The 12,944-nt window shown below is 43.4% G+C and overlaps 1 pseudogene; it reads left to right on the plus strand.

Annotated features, from left to right (window-relative positions):
* The first annotated feature begins 12,320 nt into the window (after nt 1-12,320).
* Nucleotides 12,321-12,944, plus strand: LOC142488263 (sec1 family domain-containing protein 2-like; annotated as a pseudogene).

Consider the following 12,944-nt stretch of genomic DNA (forward strand, 5'->3'; position numbering starts at 1 on the left):
TAAGAATATCAGGTCATCAGTAAATCACAATACTTATACAAAGGCCCTTATTCAATATGCTGTGTTGGATGACAGCAGAATACATTAAACATTAGTAGAAACTGCCCTCATGGAGGGTAAATAGAAAGGTGTCAGAAAGAGGAATATGAAAACAAAAGAATGGTAGGGAGCATAAAGTATACAAAGGACAGCAGGGGTAACGTAGGCAGGAAACATAAAATGAGTGGCTGATGACACAGCAATGGCCGGAAAATATCTCAGATTAACCCACATAGGCGACTGAGGAAAGTAATAGGGTAGCAACTTGTGAAGATAATGCACTCTAGACTAAGTAATATTCAGAATAAAACATTTATTTATTAAAACAAAAAACAAATACAGACCAGCGCCCAAAATGGTGAATAAATGTCCACTGAGTCCAAGGTAAAGTCCAATCAGTCGTGAGATCAGGCTCCACTCAGTAGATTGGTGACATGTGAAAAATGACAAGAAAATTATCATAGTGTGTATTGCAAACACAACAACATAAAACATGAAACAATACTAACTGACAACATAGAACATGTAACACAGAAGCTGATGTAATTAAAACTAATTTATTAAACAAGGATGCCTGTTGCAGCGGGTCATCAGGGCTTTCAACCAGAACCCTATTTACAACAGGACCGGAAATACAAACGTGATAACACCAGACAATAGTGAATTCCTCTGGACGAAGAAAATCCTCTGCAGACACCTGCACAAGTGGGGGGTAGTCATACACTCTTCCCGTAAGCCACAGGACCACGACAATTAGCCCAGCAAAGCACAGCAAACACACAAGGGGCCGCTCCGACACAGTCTTCGTGTGCTGTGAGAAGATCCACCGCGTGACACACTTCCGTTTCTTCCAAGGCGCCGTGACCTCTGACCCTACATGTTTCGTGATAACATCACTTCCTCAGGGGTTTGACTTGGTTGAGGTGAAGTTCCCATATATAAACCTCTGATGGCCATGATTGGAGCAAACTGAAGCCACAATTAAATGTAGTTTAAATCAACAGCTTCTGAGACTAACTAAACAGGGACACTGTAAGGAATCCACTCCTTGGTTTACTGGTTGCCTTACCTTGCAGACATGTGCAGTCCTGGTGCACCTCTCCTGATGTTTGCTGCAGCCTGGATTCACTCACCAAAGCAATACACACTCCCTCTGGTATCTACTGCAGCTGTGCAGCCTATCACTGCAACCTAGACTTGCATTCACTCATTGGAGCAGTACCTTCACACCCCCGCTGGGGATTGGCCCGCTGGCCTTTAAGTACTGCTTTCCCACAATGTTCCCTGCCGAGCATAGTCCTTTCCGGATGTCTTTCTGTTCTGCCACAAGCTCTCGCTTGTTCTCCTGTGCTGAAGCGGAGGTTTCGCCCTGCGTCCTTCAGCTTCCTTTCTCCTGTGCTGAAGCAAAGGTATCCCCTACGTCTTCAGCTTCCTGGGTTCCTGCACTGAAGCAAAGGTATCCCCTACGTCTTCAGCTTCCTGGTTACCCGCACTGAAGCAAAGGTATCCCCTATGTCTTCAGCCTCCTTCTCCTGTGCTGAAGCGGAGGTTTCCCCTGCATCCTTCAGTCTCCTGATTTCCTGCACTGAAGCGGAGGTTTCTACTGCATCCTTCAGTCTCCTGATTTCCTGCACTGAAGCGGAGGTTTCACTGTTTATCTTCAGCTTTCTGGTTCCTGGGGCCTACTCTTTCCCTAATCTAGAGAGGCCGTGTCCTGGTTCCTGCGCTGTAACGGAGGATTCCCCAGCCCGCTCAGGACTCTTGCGCTGTAGCACTGGTTCACCCGTGCAGCAAAGCGGTGTGCTACTCTGGTCTGCCTACCATCTCCTGTGACCAGTACCATGGGCCATGGTCGTCGCTCGCGCAGAGGCCAACCCCACGCTCCTAAGCTGAAGCGGGGCTCTCCTGACTACCTGTTGCCGAACTCTTGCTTGAACAATGTTTATCCTGAAGTCTCCTGTCCTGACCCTGGCTTGTACAACGACGATGCTGTCTTCTCCTATCCTGATCCTGCTACGTATGACAACGAACTGCGCAATCCGAATCAGCTTGCGCGGTCTAAGGTCGGTGCTTTTACAACCCTACTTCAGCCACGCGGTCCGACCCTGGTTTGTGGTGAGCAGAACCCTGACAGACACACAGGGGTTAACAACAGTAAACCCTGCAATTGGACAAAGGACAAAAAAAAACAAAAGACAACTACTATGAACTAACACATATCTAAACTGCTATCATAAAATTTAAGAGTTAATAAAATGCATTTATACTTAAAAATAATACATTAGTACTAAACCTATGCATTATCAACTAAAAGATCTGACCAAATGGTCACTTTGGAAAGTGATCAGCATTAGAGAGCTTAGCCCATTCTTATTTTGTCAGAAAGACCCCTAAATCGAAGTCAATATTTAAACCATTTGGAGAGAGGGTCCTAAGTTCATAGATCCAGACGGCTTCTCGTCTACTGATCTGATTGAGCTTATCGCCCCCCCTCCAACTGGTAATAGCGGATTCAATTGCATGACACTTTTGTCCCTTAGGGTCCTGATTATGACACATCAAAAAGTGATGTGACACACTGTGTGTTATTAAGCCTTTTTTAATATTGTAAATATGCTCATATACTCTTCTTTGAAGGGACCGCCCAGTCCGCCCCACATATTGTAGGTCACAGGGACAAGTGAGTAAATAAACAACATATGTTGAACGGCAATTAATAAAAGATTTAATTGAATAGTCCCTGTGTGTCCCTGTTTAGTTAGTCCCAGAAGCTGTTGCTTTAAACTACATTTGATTGTGGCTTCAGTTTGCTCCAATCATGGCCGTCAAAGGTGTATATATGGGAACTTCACCTCAACCAATTCAAACCCCTGAGGAAGTGACGTTATCACGAAATGCATAGGGTCAGAGGTCACGGCGCCTTAGAAGAAACCGGAAGTGTGTCACACGGTGAATCTTCTCACAGCACACGAAGACTGTGTAGGAGCGGCCCCTTGTGTGTTTGCTGTGCTTTGCCGGGCTAATTGTCGGGTTCCTGCGGCTAACGGGAGGAGTGTACGACTACCCCCCCCCCCCCGTTGTGCAGGTGTTTGCAGAGGATTTTCTTCGTCCAGAGGAATTCGCTGTTGCCTGGTGTTATCACGCTTGTATTTCCGTTCTGTTGTAAGTAGGGTTCTGGTTTAAAGCCCTGATGACCCGCTGCAACAGGCATCCTTGTTTAATAAATTAGTTTTAATTACATCAGCTTCTGTGTTACATGTTCTATGTTGTCAGTTAGTATTGTTTCATGTTTTATGTTGTTGTGTTTGCAATACACACTATGATTATTTTCATGTCATTTTTTCACATGTCACCAATCTACTGAGTGGAGCCTGATCTCACGACTGATTGGACTTTACCTTGGACTCAGTAGACATTTATTCACCATTTTGGGTGCTGATCTGTATTTGTTTTTGTTGTGCTTTCTCTGGTGCTGGTTCCACCAGTCCATTCCTGGCTGCCCTGCTATTTTCTCTTGTTGTCATATTTGTTAATTCTTTTTATTAGTCTATTTATTTGTCTTTATTGGTTTATTGTGTTATTATTGTTTTGTGACTAGCGCTGTGTAAGCACATTTCTTTTTGTTATTTATTTATTAAAGTCAACGTTTTAGTGCAATGATGACACCTTCATCAGGACATAATAGTGATACATACAATGCCTGACATAAGACCCAAAGAACAAACTTAGGTTCAAAAAAACCCTGCCAAACTGCAAATGGGTAGCCACACAGCCAAAGTTCTTATTTTTACAAGGTGACCTACAGTATCACCAGGGTAATATACAGTATGATGTGTCAAACACAATCTATCTCAGGAATTGTATATAGATGTGCTGGAAACCTGTGCAGGAGATTAGAGGAATTGGATACTTCCAATGACACTGAATCAAACACTCATCCCATTGAACCTGGATAATACAGCTCAGGTTAACATTTTACCTGAAAAATAATATAAGAGAAGAAAAATAAAAGTAATAGGTTATTCTGGAACTGAAGATGTATTTTGAGCATTAATCATACAAAACATCACATACAGTACAAGTGTCAATTAATTGTGGTACATAAGGATGTTACACCAATTTTAGGCTTGGCTGCCAGTGAGATTACCTCAGTTTGGTAAAGCAGGTTATGAGGCACCGATTTTAGAATTCCAGAACTTGTTACAAGGGTTAGGATGCTTACCAGGTGAGCATACAATTCTGATAAACAGGCAGGTACTGCCACTTATACATCTATGTAGAAAAGATCTATTTGATTTAAATCAGGGCTCCACCGAAGGTAGGTAGTATACAAATGCCCCGAGGGGCAAAAAGGTGAAACCTCGCTTCTAACACAGGACGGGGAGGGTGTCTAGATAATTAAATATCCCTGAACACTAGCGCGAAGGGCGGTTCTCACTGGGGAAGGCGAATATTTTTATCATATGTTCATGTATTTGTTTTGTTTGTTTCCATATCCCGTACACTTTATTTTAATTACGTTAATAAAACCGAGTTTTAATTTGTTAGGTGTGTGCCACTACCTCAAGGGGATACTTTCCTGTCTCACCTTCCTCCACACAAGGTAAACAAAAAAAAAAGTCTGTGTATTGTGGGGGAGGGTGTGTATTGTGTATGTAATGTGGGGAGGGGTTTATTTGTATGCATTGTGGGGGGAAGGGAGGGTATTGTGTTGCTATTGTGGGGGAGGGGTACTGTGGGGGAAAGGGATATGGTGTGTATGTATTGTGGGGGAGGGAGGCAATGTGTGTTTAATGGGGGGTAGTTTGTGTGTTTTTTCTGGCGGGGGGGGTATTGAGTGTGTATTGTGGGGGAGTGCGGGTAGGGGAGAAGAAGAGGTGAGGCAGAGAGAGGGGAAAGAGAGGGGGAGAGAGACAGTCTCCCTCTCCTCCCTCTCTCAGGGACACTTACCAGGATTCTGTTTCCAGATACTTTTCAGGATGGGGAGAGAGAGGAGGGAGGGGATGGAGAGCATGACAGGGGGATGGGGAGAGGGGAAAAAGAGGTGGAGGGAGGAGAGAGGAGAGAGGGTGGAGATAGAGGGGATGGGGGGATGGGACAAGATAGGGGATAGGGTGAGAGAGATACCAGCAACAATTACATATTTTTTATAAGGAAAGCTTAAAAAATATATATATATATATGCGTAGGTTATTGTGACTATTCCCCCCACCCCTCCCGATGCGGTCCGCGTCTTGCAGTCAGACTTAATAATTGCCCCCTGCTCTAAGTTATATATTTAAGGAAGTTACAACAAATATATTTGGCGCTTCTTAAAAGAAGTCCAGATAACAATATATATATTCAATTTCAGTAATAAAAACAGATTAATCATTGTAATTCTAATCTTGCTAGGAGTTCTTATCACTTTTTTTAGATCATTTATTATATGTAATTAAACAAACAGCAAACAGAACTGTGTGTTAGTATAACAGATGCAGACTGTGTATTATTTTTGCAGCTTTATATTGCATAACAGGTAATAACAGCAAAAAAAAAACAGAAAAACATTTTTTTCCAGTTTTCTATTAGATAGGGCACATTATACCTACATCTAAAAGTAGAGTGTAACTGCAAAAGGTCACACACATGAACTACTTTCTTCTTGGGCTCGCTAAACAAAGAAAATATGCTCTATAATGGGAAAAAAAAGGAAAGTCAAATTCAGATGAAACAAGAAGTACTATAGCATTGGTCAAGACATATCTATCTTAAATAAGTGCTTAGAAAGAAATGACATAATTACAATAAAGTCATGGATCTCGAATTTATAACTACAAAACGAATGTGTTGTATATATAATATTTTCTCTAGAATAGTGTCTTTTTTAAAGGCTCTTTTTTTATTTCAAGAAAATCTTTTATTCCTCAAAGGCTTTTTGCATGCAATGTAAATATATCACTGTTAAGCAGTGTAAGAATATCAGAAACAAAAAATAATCCGGTGCCTAAAACAAGTCCAAAATAACAAATAAATAAATCGGACCATATATAATGTCCAGTCCTGTTGGACTAGGGGTCTTCAGATGTATCTTGAAGGTTGTCTCACAATATGTGGAGATAAACACAATAACGGATCACAGTGTGGATCTATATAACTGTTGATAGGACAGAAAAACAAGCAAAAATGGGGGAGCACAGGTTGAGGGACTACACAGACATTTCAAACACTATGATGGTTAGTGACTGTGATTTGTAATGAAGTGTAAAATATCATGGACACTTACACGGCCTTGTGTAAATGCTTTCACATCAAGGTATCTTTACTTTTGCTGCTCTCTCTCTTCTATGTTCTCTCCACACGGTCGTTTCTTCTCCTCTGGTCTGAAGTAAGGCTTCTCTAGTCTTCTCTGCAGGAATAACTCGTGGTGTTGTCCTCAGAGTAAAATAGAGTAAAAACAAATATGTGAGGGACAAGATAGCATAAGTATATAGTTATGGGGTAGACGGTTGTATTAAATCAAAACGTAGAGAAATGCTGCATTCACTCACATGGGCAAGCGTGAGTGTCCTCTGGAGTGAGGTGTCTTTGATGGCACCTCACTGCAGGGCTGTCATGCACTCTTCCTGTCTATCACACTAAGCAGTGGGAAAAAGATGAAGGGGCAGAGGTAGGTTGAAATATAACCATGTATAGTTTTAATGGAAACTCACACGGCCATGTGTGAGTAGAGACTGAAGTTGGTATCTCTTCTCCCCTCTATGGAACTCCAAATCCAAACCTTCAGCTGAGTGTGATAGTCACTCAGAGTGCCTAGTTAACACAGTGGTACACAATGGTACACGGGTAAAGTAATCTTGATCTTTAATAAATACCAAAAAACAGAACCCCAACAAAACGTTTAAAAAAGCACTTAGTCAAAATGACTTAAGAGCTGGGTGAGCATAAAAACAGCCAGTCTATCAGGAAAAGTTCGTGCAGGATACTTAAGTGCGCAGCTAACTCTCCGCGTCCGGGTGTTGTGCTGCGCTCCTATTTCCTGCTCCTGACGGTGGCTGAAGTGGTAAAAAAGTACCCAGGGATTGTAGCAAAGCGTTTCGCCCTTCTTGGGCTTCCTCAGGCTCCGTAGAAAGGTATGGCTGGGGTCATGGCTTTATGTAGGGATCCCTCAGCCAATCCGATTCTATCCCTGAGTTCCTCCCTTGTTGGCGTGACGTAACTTCAATCGGTCTTCTCAGTTGTTAAATATTAGGAACAGTGAGCGCTCAAAAATCGCGCTTACACTCCTATCAAATTATGTCTCTTAATGCATTCTTGAACCGGTTGCATGATTGTGATAACAATAAAACGTGGATTTTGTCAGCATAAACTCCATGGTCATGTAAACGTGTATTTAACTATAAAAATGTTTAACTATGCAATTAATTTGATATACAGACCCCTATTGGATACAAGGGTTGAAAGGTTGCTTAATTCAACACTAAAGTACAAATGCTTATTTCAAAGTTAATTTCAAAAGAGATATATAAATATTAAATAAATATTAAATAAATAAGTATCACAGCGTTCATCATATAAATCATGATACATGAATGAAATTTCTTAATTAAAATACTAAACATTACTAGAACATTTCTCTATATAAACACTCAAAACAGATATTCTTCAATAAATTTGTTAAAAAATATTTTTTAAAAATTGAACATAGATATGATCAAAAACTTCATATTGTTGGTTCTGATGATATGTGTCATCTGAAATAGATCATGACAAAACAGAATAAAATCAGTGATATGTGTCAGAATGGTTGCACAGTCGTGCTTAACTTCGTTCTAAAAGCAACAGCTGATGGTTCTTTAAAAAAATATGATGGCACTTACAGTGACCCATTTTAACCTCCTAAAAAAATGAACATATCCCCAAATGTTATGTGCCTAGTGAGACATACTGGCAGCTAGATGAAGGCCCCGAGGTCTATGTCTATGTTCAGACCTTTCGGGGTTAGGGTCTTCAGTTTATAGATCCAGTATGTCTCGCGTTGGCAAAGTTTCAGGAGTCTATCCCCTCCTCTCCAATGTGGGTCTACACTCTCGATCCCCTTGTAGCTTAAACCTTCAGGGTTACCTCCATGGCACAGGCTGAAATGCCTAGATACGTTGTGTACGTGAGTTAAATACACATTTACATGACCATGGAGTTTATCCTGACAAAATCCACGTTTTATTGTTGTCACAATCATGCAACCGGTTCAAGAATGCATTAAGAGACTTAATTTGATAGGAGTGTAAGCGCGATTTTTGAGCTCTCACAGTTCCTAATATTTAACAACTGAGAAGACCGATTGAAGTTACGTCACGCCAACAAGGGAGGAACTCAGGGATAGGATCGGATTGGCTGAGGGATCCCTACATAAAGCCATGACCCCAGCCATACCTTTCTACGGAGCCTGAGGAAGCCCAAGAAGGACGAAACGCGCTGCTACAATCCCTGAGTACTTTTTTACCACTTCAGCCACTGTCAGGAGCAGGAAATAGGAGCGCAGAACAACACCCGGATGCGGAGAGTTAGCTGCGCACTTAAGTATCCTGCACGAACTTTTCCTGATAGACTGGCTGTTTTTATGCTCACCCAGCTCTTAAGTTATTTTGACTAAGTGCTTTTTTAAACGTTTTGTTGGGGTTCTGTTTTTTGGTATTTATTAAAGATCAAGATTACTTTACCCGTGTACCATTGTGTACCACTGTGTTAACCAGGCACTCTGAGTGACTATCACACTCAGCTGAAGGTTTGGATTTGGAGTTCCATAGAGGGGAGAAGAGATACCAACTTCAGTCTCTACTCACACATGGCCGTGTGAGTTTCCATTAAAACTATACATGGTTATATTTCAACCTACCTCTGCCCCTTCATCTTTTTCCCACTGCTTAGTGTGATAGACAGGAAGAGTGCATGACAGCCCTGCAGTGAGGTGCCATCAAAGACACCTCCCTCCAGAGGACACTCACGCTTGCCCGTGTGAGTGGATGCAGCATTTCTCTGCGTTTTGATTTAATACAACCGTCTACCCCAGAACTATATACTTATTCTGTCTTGTCCCTCACATATTTGTTTTTACTCTATTTTACTCTGAGGACAACACCACGAGTTATTCCTGCAGAGAAGACTAGAGAAGCCTTACTTCAGACCAGAGGAGAAGAAACGACCGTGCGGAGAGAACATAGAAGAGAGAGCAGCAAAAGTAAAGATACCTTGATGTGAAAGCATTTACACAAGGCCGTGTAAGTGTCCATGATATTTTACACTTCATTACACATCACAGTCATTAACCATCATAGTGTTTGAAATGTCTGTGTAGTCCCTCAACCTGTGCTTCCCCATTTTTGCTTGTTTTTCTGTACTATCAAGGATCCTGGATAGGTCCTTTTTGGGGTCTTGAGCAGCAGGAAGAGAATTTGAAGTAGAGGGGACCCTTATCTACTTTTTAAGGTTGTATTGTTCTATTTTAAGAATTTTATCACCCCACAAATTAATTCTATAGGGTAGCGCCCGGGCTTTTTCTTGCATCACTGTTGATAGGATAAACATACAATACAGACAAAACAAACAAACACTAACCACATAACAGACCAACTAACACAGACTCAGAACTAGACAGACACCTAATGATGAGCTTAAAAAGACTAAATTCATAAAATACACATAAAAAATAGTAATGAATTATATCATACACGGGGAGTGATGACGTAAGTGTTCTGTTTCGGTAAGGGAAAAAATTAGAATCCTACTTACAGCAAGCAGGGTTTAGAAAGGCATGGTGGATAATCTCTATCCTGATAGGCAGGTCTCAAGAACGGGATGTTCATTGTTCTTTCCCCAGATTGTTGGTACTTCCGTCGCATGTACCGTCGCTCAGGTACTACCACCGTTGATCCCACTGCCTAGGTAGAGCTTCACCCCGTCGCCATAGACTCAAAATCCCGTATATCGACCGCGAGTGTATCCCTGGTTGCGCGTGCAAACGCGGAAGTGCTTCTCACTCTCCGCTTGGCTCAGCACAATCTGTTCAGCACTCTACAGATTCGTCAAAACTCCCAGAATCACACTAGTAAAGCAGTAGCTCTCGTTACAATATTGCATTGAACCAAGTTATGGGGCATCGATTTTAGAATTCAAAAACTTGCTACAAGGATTAGGATGCTTACTAGGTGAGCATACAATTCAGATAAAAAGGCAGGTACTGCCACGTATACATCTATGTAGAAAATATCTATTTGTTTTAAATCAGGGCTCCACACAATGCAAAAAAAAAATGTCTGTGTATTGTGGGGGAGGGTGTGTATTGTGTATGTATTGTGGGGAGAGGTTTATTTTGTTTGCATTGTGGGGGAGGGGTTATTGAGTGGCTATTGTGGGGAGGGGTACTGTGGGGAGGGGGATTGTGTGTATATGTATTGTGGGGAGGGAGGCAATGTGTGTTTAATGGGGGGTGTGTGTGTTTTGTGGGGGAGGCCTCACATGGTACGGTAGCCAATCAGAGCATACGAACTCCATCCCAACTCTGATTGGCTCTAGTACCATGTGACAGGCTTTCAATGACGTCACATCCGTTCTCCCCCAAGCCTCTGTCACATGGTCTACTAGAGCCAATCAGTGTTAGGATGGAGTTCCCACGCTCTGATTGGCTACCGTACCATGTGAGGCCGGCCATGTTTCTTTTCAAGACGTCATCTTAAAGGCAATTGAAGCAAAGCCATTCTGATTGGCTGTGCTTTCATTGCCTTTAAATGACGTCATCATTTTTTTTTCTGGGCCAAAACACATGGTGGGAACCATGACGAAAATGTGACGTCATAGGCCTTTAAAAGCCTATGTCGTCTCATTTTCCAGCTTGACGCCGTGGGGAGAGGACCTCCCCTCTGAAGAAGATGGACGTGCATCACAGAAGAAGCCAGAAGACCCCGAAGACCCCGCAGACGTTGAAGAAGACACAGAAAAGAAGACCACACACAGTATGGATTATAAAGACAAGAAAGAAGACACCACATTGGATTACAAAGGTTTATTATTTTATGGGTTCCTGGTTCCTGTCTTTGGATTAGTTGCAGACATAGCGGTTCCCCCGGAAGTCAGTCATTGGTCATCTAATGGTAAGTAAAGTAAAGACATGTTTTTTTATGTAAGTTGTAACTTTTTGTTTAGTTTTTTTATCACAAGTCTGATTTAATTTTTTCATGTCCATTTCATACCCATGTATGTATATAGATCCCTATGGAGCTATATACATACATGTTTATTAAAGGGTTGTTTTTCACATGTTTATTGCATATTCCATGTCTTCTACAAGTCTTTTCCCTGTTTGGTTACTATTGTGTGTGTGAAATCTAATGTAGAAGTAGTTATGTCATTTCAGATGATTGTGATTGCATGGGTATATGTTGGGACCCTGCCTTAATTGTTTATTGTGGCTTATTTGGTGAATTTTGATTGTGTATGATCTTGCTAGTTAGAAATAGATTTGTTTTTTCCATGGTTTTGTGTTTGCATAACAATCTTGATTAGGGTTTTTGGTTGAGATTTGCTTGCAATGTATTTCGAAGGGCATTAATTGTGTGTTGGTAATATATTATTGTCTACTTGCTTTGTTTATATGTTTACTTTCAATTGTGTATTTGTTTTGGACCATTGATTGCTATTGTGTACATGAAGGAAATATTATTTGCATCATGTACACATTGTTCAATTGCATGTTTTATTGCAATTTACTGGTTTGGATAGGTGCTTGCTGTATTGTCTTTGGAGATGTGTTTTTGAAGTGAAACTTCCTTAGTGGCACCTCATTCGAACTGGGGCAAAAATGGATGGTGGAGACAGAAATGAAACGGATGTGACGTCAGTGCTGGCAGTTGAGGCCGGGCTGTGTTCTGGCTCAGCCCGACCCCAACACTGACATCACACCCGCTCCACAAATCAGATGTGGCGGCGGCGGCGATAGCCGGCGGCGCCGCTCCTAACGGCTGCTGCTCCCCCCACATGGCCGATGACATATGCGGCGGCGGCGGCGATAGCCGCCGGCGCCGCTCCTAACGGCCGCAATTTCCCCCAGGTGGAGATGGGCACGGGCGGCATCCGGGGCAGCGGGGACCGGCTCTCCTGCTACAACCCGCTGACCGCTCTCTGTCCCAGCCGCGCGCTCTGCCGGGCTGGAGACTCAGACAGAGCCCCCCTGCGCATGCCATTCCTCCCACACGTCCGCCGCCACCATTCCTAACTGCCGCTGCTGCCCGCTGACATGCGCGGTAGCCATGGCGATGCTCACGGGCGGCTCGGAGACCTCCTTGCGCTGCTGGGTGAATGAGGAGGATGGCTTTCCCCCCTCCTGCTCCCCCCCCCGCTCAACATACTCACCGCCGTCACAGCTAACGAGTGCTGAGATCCTGCACTGGTGCGGCTGCGCCGAACTGCTGCTGCTCTCCGCGGGGGCCCTCCAAGTTAAGGAGTTCTCCAGCTTCGAGGCCGGCGCTGCCAACCAGTGGAAGGCTCTGTTCGTGGTGAGCTGCGGGGGGTGAGTGGATGGGGTGAACTTCATGGCTGAGGTGATGTGGGCGCTGCTGCTGCTGGTCCCGATCTCCCCGCACCTATTCCTGGCCCCGGCCTTCTCCTCTCTCTTCCCGCTGCTACCTGGCGGAGACCTGCAGGCTCTCAACTGCAGCTGGCCGGACAAGAAGAGGATCCCGGGGCTGGGGGACATGGAGCTGCCCTCCTTGCCCCCCGAGCTACAGCTTCACATCCGGAGCCTGGTTTCAGGACTTAACCACCTGATGGAGGGTATCGGGGTGAGAGAGGAGTGCTTCTCGGTGGGGCACCTGAGAAGGATCATTGCGGGGGAGCTGGCCAGCTATCCTCAGGCGAGAAACCGCAGGAAGCAT

Source organism: Ascaphus truei, chromosome 2 (genome assembly GCF_040206685.1).
Source record: "Ascaphus truei isolate aAscTru1 chromosome 2, aAscTru1.hap1, whole genome shotgun sequence".
NCBI lineage: Eukaryota > Metazoa > Chordata > Amphibia > Anura > Ascaphidae > Ascaphus > Ascaphus truei.